Source organism: Lycium ferocissimum, chromosome 3 (genome assembly GCF_029784015.1).
Source record: "Lycium ferocissimum isolate CSIRO_LF1 chromosome 3, AGI_CSIRO_Lferr_CH_V1, whole genome shotgun sequence".
Taxonomy (NCBI): domain Eukaryota; kingdom Viridiplantae; phylum Streptophyta; class Magnoliopsida; order Solanales; family Solanaceae; genus Lycium; species Lycium ferocissimum.
In genome coordinates, this window is record NC_081344.1 from 41,443,316 (window position 1) to 41,451,535 (window position 8,220).

The following is an 8,220-nucleotide window of genomic DNA, read 5'->3' on the forward strand; positions in this document are numbered from 1 at the left end:
CACACCCCGTTGTTCCGACCCTCATTCCCTTGGTACTATTTTGTGTATATATATGCGGGCACGACAAACTCGGCCCTTCTTCTCGTATATGTGTACTATGCAGAGGCTCGTGACGTATTTGTACAAAGCTAGATGTTTGTATCTTGGGTTATTGTATAGTGTGATAGCAAAGTTTATTATTCCATGTTTATGATGACGCCACTAATGTAAATGTTCTCAGAACGAAAAAAAATGGCACGGCTCCTATGGGCCCACTTGATAATGAGAATAGGATGCGAGATAAGGGGTGCTGATGTACAAGTATCGGGTACTCGTCACGGCCCCTAGTTGGGTCGTGACAAGATCCTCGTCCCGTCTGTCTACATCTGCGGGCATGAGGGCAACATCTACACGAAGGGACATCAGTACGAATATTGTATCGAGTATGTAAGGCGGAAAGTGCAACAAATTAGCTATATATTAAAGATGAGAAGAATAAGTTAATCAACTCCGGCATTTCGAACCACCACGGAAATCTAGCATATGTATACATACCTCTTCATCTTCTTGTAATCTTTACTAGGTCTGTATACCCTACCATGGCCCTGGTTAACTTATCATTAACATTATCCGAGCATATGTTGCGGCGTGCAACCCGATCCATATATATATATATATATATATATATAGACACACACACACAGACTATACTCTCGCATGCTTAACCATATCTATGTACAGTACTGTGCCTTTATCTTACTAATCATCTATACTAATCGCCTAATCGATCGTTGTGTAGACCGTCTTCGACCGGTAACGGTCTGTGGTAATAATCTTGTCGTCCGATTATCGTCGACCGAGAGCGTGAATCTTGCCGACTAATCGCCAGCGAAACCGCCCGACCGTCAACAAGCACGGCGGTAATCGCCCGACCGGGGTCGCGAGCTCCGCCGTAAATATATACATCTTCTCAACTGATCGTAGACCAGTGGTAATTATAATCAACATCACAACTAAACTTCTACAAGTAATCTCTATGTACTTCCCGTGGTCATCAGCTCAGGCCATTAGTACTTCTTCCCGCTTGACTAAACATTAACCAAGTCCTAAGATACAACATAAACCTCTCTTCAAACACTAAATACCTCATTAGGGATCCTCTACTAGCACTTTATTCATGTCCTACAAAACATTCCTTAAGAACCTGTTCCTAAACTTATTGGATTATTATTATGGAACCATCATAATGAACACGTCTCACCTTGAAGGAACAAAGTCATAAGATGAGATCAACATCAATGAATAACATCAATAGCCATGAAACAAGCTCAAGGATATCACAAGAACATCGGGAACTATAAGCTTTGGTACATTTTGGAACGAGTTTATTAAAGATGTTATATATAGGTTCACAACAAAGGAATCATGCCTTCAGAAAGAAAAATTAAGCCTTAACATACCTGGAAGCTTACTTTCCAACTTTCCGACCGACTTCCTGCCTTGCAATCTAGTTATGATCATTCGTAGTCTCGTAATCTACATATAAGACCATTCATACTATTGTTAGGCGCACCATCGTACACTTATCTCAAGCCTTTAATTAAAATTCATTTAAAATCTGTAAATTCCCGGGCAAAGATCTCTCCCGTTTTATATGCCTAGCCCGAAATCACAATAAAGAACTAACAACAACAACAACAATACCAACATCAACAACAATATTATCAATACCAATATATTCCATAAAACATCCCACACAATGTTTTTCCCTATTTCTCAACCAACCATAACAATAACCACAATACCATAATCAAAGAATTATATTCAATTTAATCTCAAATTAATCCAAAATTCTCTTTCAAACTCACCTCATGGCCATCAACTTCAATTCAACTCTTTATGATTTTCTCCTATGATTCTTTCCTCTCTAAGAATTGCTAAACCTTTACATCATCTTAATCATGTAAATAATAGGAAGAACATACCTTATAGTAGAAGAACTTCACTTTATTCAACGCTTTCCAAGATCAAGTTCATCACCACCTTGAAGAGAAACAAGAACAATTACCTTCCATGGATTGTCCTTGGGGTTTCGATGTTGACCTTCTCTCTTGATGATATGGAAAGGTTATAAAAGATTATAGAAGATTATGGAAGGTTATGGAGGATTATGGAAGGTCATAGAAGATTATGGAAGGTTATAGAAGATTATGGAAAATTATGAAAAATTATGGAAGATTGTGGAAGGTTATGGAATCCTCAAGAACTCTTTGGAAGTGTGGGAATGAGAGGATGATTAAAAATGATGAGTTAGAGGGGTATTTATAGATGTGTGGGTCGGTTTAGGCTCCATTGGGCCGAAATTGTTGGGCCTTTTTAAGTGAACTTTCCGGATTTTCCGCCCAGGTTCGGATTCCTCTGACTGTCCGTTTTAAAATTCCTATAAATCCCTACTCCAATATCGTATTGATGAACGGTTTATTGCGTTAGAAACTAGACTCGACAAAATTCATTTTAGGCTCTTGAAACACCTTAAAACTCCTGATATACCCAGAGATATACCCCTCCAAAGTTGACCCAAAATTCTGCCAACTTATTTCTAAAATTTTGACAAACTTATTTTCTTTAATTGGCTTGACCCCGGAATCTTCCGAAACTCTCCATACATGATATTTATCATTAATCATACTTGATAATGGTCATTTCCTTGGGTTCCAAGGTTTTCCTTCCCAGTTACGACTTAAGAGATCATAATTCATCCTTTACATCATTGCTACGTACTTCTCATGGTTGTACCTTTCAAAAACTTCACATCTACTAAAAGATATTTTTTCTCCAATCCTCCCATGGCTTATTATATGAACTTAAACCCTCATAACCATAAGATAAACACATATCATCTCACATACCTCCTGAATAGTAGCTCGAATCTTAACATACGAAACTACGGGTGCACGATTCTCAGCTAGATACGCGCCGACTATTGATTACAATACTGGCATAGAGTGCATCATTATGTGATGGGACTATATCGTCATCTGATTGATGGTTGTATGGTCGTGGCTCTTCAGCCAGGTATGGATATTGCTCGGGTACAAGTATACGCATAGGGGGTAGAGGATCGACACTATTCAGTGGGTGTCGCCGTATGGAGATCATGATGAATTCATAAGAGGGCTAGATCGTAAGGTTATTCTAGTGAGTTTCGAGGCGATGGGCCCGCCAAGATATTAGATATCCTTCCCAACCAGCACAGAGTGCACCCCCACGGTTCATGTATGAGACCGACCACACAGGGTATCGGGGCGAAACATGGCTCCTGTGGCTTCAAGTTCGCGTATGAACGGGGGTTTGGATATCACCAAGGCCACCTTTGCCTCAATGCTCTCATAAGAAATAAAGGGTAGGCCTCATCTTGGGGAATGTCATTTGGCTATAGGTGCTTGTTTTTCTTGCGGCCGTCAAGGCCATATGATGAGAGTGTGTCCTTATAGAGGTGGTCCAGGTGGTATGGCTCAACCATCGGCTGGTAAATGTTAACGGTTCGTGTTCTTCTCATATATTATGCGCCCTAAGATTGGTATATCGCACACCAACGGGCCGTGGTAGAGGTCGTGGTGGAATATACTCTGACGGTCCTTCAAACCGCATATATGCTTTGGCTTTGAAAATGTCAGATCGAGGTGTCACCGAATGTGATTACAGGTAACTTATCGATTTTCTCTTGAGACGTATATGCATTGATAGATTCAGGTTCCACCTTATCATATATATTCCCCTTCGTTGCTAGTAGAAACAGAATAGAACCCAAGTCGATAGAACCATTTGGGGTAGCTACACCAGAAAGGAGTCGAGTAAAGGAATAAGGCACCAATGTTAGAAGGTGTAGTAGATACGAGTAGATGAGATTTGAAAGTACCTATGGAAAAGAGGCGTGGCGAGTAATTAGAGAAGAGGTTACCGGATAATTTCTATTAATGGTGTAGGTAAATCAAGGATTCATGGACCGCAAAGTAAGAAGCGGGGTCAGAAAGTGAGTAACCAATGAGTTGGAGGTATTTGACTAGGACTAGATTTTAGAATGTATAACGTTGGCTAAGGATTTTGTTTTTCCCCACATTTTGTGCCACTGATAAACTGGCCAAGGAAATAGCCAGACTCCAGAGGATTGACAATTATAAGCCTAAGTTTCCAGAAGATGAGTAACAAGTGAATTTCAGCATCAAGTGTAACATTCCTAAGAGGACCGGATAGCCATATTATGCGTTATGATGATTCAAGCGTTAAGCTAAGTCAAGGATTAATATAGCGTGGTGAGGTTATATCCCATGTCTCAGGATAGCGGTAAAAGGTACAGGAAGAATCATGCAACCCGTGCTCTTAAGCTAGTTATAGTTATGTGCACAAGAAAGGATATATTGGGGTAGCGTTGATACTATTTATATAAGTAACCTAAGAGGTTGTAGCGCACCCTTAAACAAAGATGGTTAAGTTTACGACAAGGTCAACTAATAGAATGATAGAAAGACGCTGAGGAAAGGAAAGTCTTAGTGCCCTCGCTATGCTAGGCAGTGAGAACAGCAAGGGCGTAAATTGACACTATTATGAGGAAAGGCATAGCAAACTTCACAGTACAACGGAAGTTAGATATCTGGAGTGCAATAAGTTATAGCAAGTCACTGAGATTTCAATTCGGAGATGAGAAACCACCAACATAGATGACCATGTTTACCGCGAAAGTTTAATTCAGTTAGGCAAACTACCAGCAGGCCTATGGAATTAGCCTATTTCCTGCCCATCAGGACTACATATACAATAGGGGACTCCATAAATCATATCAAGAGGAATAGTATGAGATATCCATTGCTTATGTCTATCATTAGGCCAGGGGAGCACAGATTATATCTCACCCCAGAAAGATTTAAAGACTCGGATAAGTCTTGTCTAAACTGAGCATATCGTTAAACACTTGAGGATACGCTACGAGTTGGCGTGACAGATTTTAGAGGTGATCGAGGTGACCCCTAACGCTTATTGAGACCATTATTTCAAGATTTAGATGAATCCATATAAGGTTGGGACTAGATTTTATTAATAGCGAGCAGTGGAAGGATCTAAGATTCTCGAAATCGATGAGAGTTTCCTCGCCTATGTCAGACTAGGTACTCTAGAAAGTAAAGTTGAAGTCCTTTAAAGAAGCTGAAGAATGATGCAAAAAGCTGAAGATCTCAAAATACGAACTGGAATGGTAGGACCATGTGAAGCGATTGGCGGGAAAATTGTATGTGATTCGAAGAGTCTACGAGTCAACTTTGCAGGTTACCCGAGAGGCACGAAATGCTCCAAGGGTTGTAAAGTCTTATGTACTGGTTGAGGGCTAAGACGAAGTGAACGATACGTCTTGAAGGAATAACTTATGAAATAAGAAAGAGTCGAGTTATGACTAAGTGTTCTAATAGGCAAGATATAAGAGAAAAAAATAACCTAAAAGAACTGAGGAGGGTAAGCTGTTGGAGTTCACATTAACACCCTCTACCAGATTTTGGGTAAGGAATTGAGTTAAGCTGACATTTGAGGACGAATGTTCCTAAGGGGGGGAGGATGTTACACCTCGTATTTTTAGAGAAACGCTCGCCAAGTCTAAGTACAAGCACGTGGAATTTCGATCAAGAAGGGTAACCTTCAGATTTAAAGAACAACATAAGTATTAAGCATATTTGTGAATAAAGTCATATGCGAGATTGTATGCACCTATATTATGATTATGAGGGTTTAAGATCATGTATAAGAAGCATTGTAAGGATTGGAGGTCAAATGGGCGGAAGATGGAAAATTGGGCAAAGAATTGCCCTTCGCGTTTGCGAGAAGGCCTCGCGTTCGAGATGGCCATGGAAATTCCAGACCTTCGCGTTCGCGAAGGCCAATTACTAAGTCGGTTCCACCGACTTTGACCACCTATATAAGGGGTAGGACCTCTTTATTTTCATTATTTTTCCAGAAAAACCCAGAGGGAAGTGAGCATATCATAAAATTGAGTGGTTTTCAAGTGGCGGAGTATTAGTTTAGGTTCGGATAGCGCGTGTGTCACGACCCAACCCCGTAGGCCGTGACTAGTGCCCGAGTTGGGCACCCAAACACACTTATCAAATCCGAACCACACACAGCTGGCTTACGCGTATACAAAAATCAAACTGTCTCAAACACATCTTGAACTCAATCATATATATATATCGGAAGCCGACAAGGCTATCAAATGGCGCATGGGCCCAAAACATATAACATACAAACCCATCTGTACAGGATAGGAACATAACCCACATATACGTCTACAGACCTCTAAACAGACCAACGGACTCACATGACGGGACGGGGCCCCCCGCCGTACCCCGAACAAATACACACGTATGCACGAACGAGCATATACCAAAATGCGGGCTCGGAATAGAAGGAGCACTCCAACACGCAGGATAGGTGTCCTAGGCGGCGGATCACCAAAGCCGGGCGTCCGTACACTGCGGGCATGAAACGCGCCCCCGAATAAAAGGGGTCGGTACGGAATATGTGCGAGTATGCAAAGCGAAAATACGATAAACAAATCCCCGAGTCACACTCGAAACGAAGGAACCGAAAGTAAGTACATTTCCAAAATGCCAAATGTTTATTTTCAAAATACAAAGCATGCATAGGGCACAGAAAATATGGTCGCCCGCCCGTCGATGTGCCATAACACAGCATAACACCAGAAGGTTTCAAATCTCCGTATCCCATCACACATCATAACACAGCATAACGCCAAACACAGCATAACACCAAATATAAACGGAACCCGGCCCTCTAGCGAGGGGCTCGGTGAACCATAACACAAACATAACACCGGAGTATATCATAGTGCGCACGACAACATAACCGGCCGGGATCCCGGTGAGAGATGTACCAACAAAACGCACGAGCGAGTCGTGAGTAACCATATGCATAAAATCATTATCATAGATTCAAAAGGTAAGTAAAATGACCATACTTGGGAATCGGGAAAACCGTCATACCAAACTCTTTCAAACGTCATCAGAAATGTACAAAGGAAGGTCGCGGGACCCACGGACGAGTGTCTACCCGAGCCGGGCCCGCCTATGGAAACATACTCGTCACACGCCATACAACCTCCCACAATGATATTGAGGCAATCCGAGCCTTTTACGTGAAAGTTACGGCAGTTCGTAGTTTCAACATCATATAAGAATAAAGCTCCTTTGAAAACCAAACTTTTATGCAATTTTTTAAGAAAAAAATCAATTATTCCAAAAACATCAAAGCCAATATTTTATCACATCAACGTACGAATACCGAGAGACAAACGCGAATCATAGACATGCTCGGATTGTGAGAATAGAATTTCCTCGAGGCTCGTGTCGTAGCCTATGTACAACTAAGACATGCCAAAAGAAAGAAGAGTTAAGCTTTACATACCTCGCTCCCTCGCTCGCACACAACGCTAATCCAAATCAAACCTATGTCTCGAATTCTCCAAGATCTACATAACATCAATAAATACCAACGTCAACTATAAGCATTGAGCTCATTTTCAAACTAACACATAATTCTATAGAAATTTGGGCAGCACTCCCCCTGAAAATAGACCAACCCCGAGAATTCAACTCGGCCAAATTCAACAACACAACAACACCAACAATCATTCCAACAATATCCACAATCAATTCGAAACGCATTCGAACATTAAAAATTCTTCTCCACACATTCCAACAACATTCCAATTATGCTCACTACAACTACATACCTACAAACCAACATGTAATCAAACTAACACATATTCAATTACCAATCCAAAACCATTCAAACAATATTCAAGAACTCTTTAAACAATTCACATAATATTTTCAACAATCCAACAAATGCTCCAATCCACCCGAAATTGTCCCCAAACCCGAGAACCTCAACTCTAACACATTCCTCGATTTCAAATCATGATTTGCTCCAACAATCCATACTCTAACCATGTCATTTCCATAAACATAAAAATTACACTAAATGCACCAAATCTTCCAAATCAGCCCATAACACTTACAATACCAATTTGAGTCATTAAACTCTCATTTCCAACATAGAATCCACATAACAACAACAACCAAAATTCCAAGAAAACTAATTCATTTCTTGACACACATAAGAGGCCATATTCGGCCAACACACCTACATACATACTTCATGACTTTCATTCATTTCAAC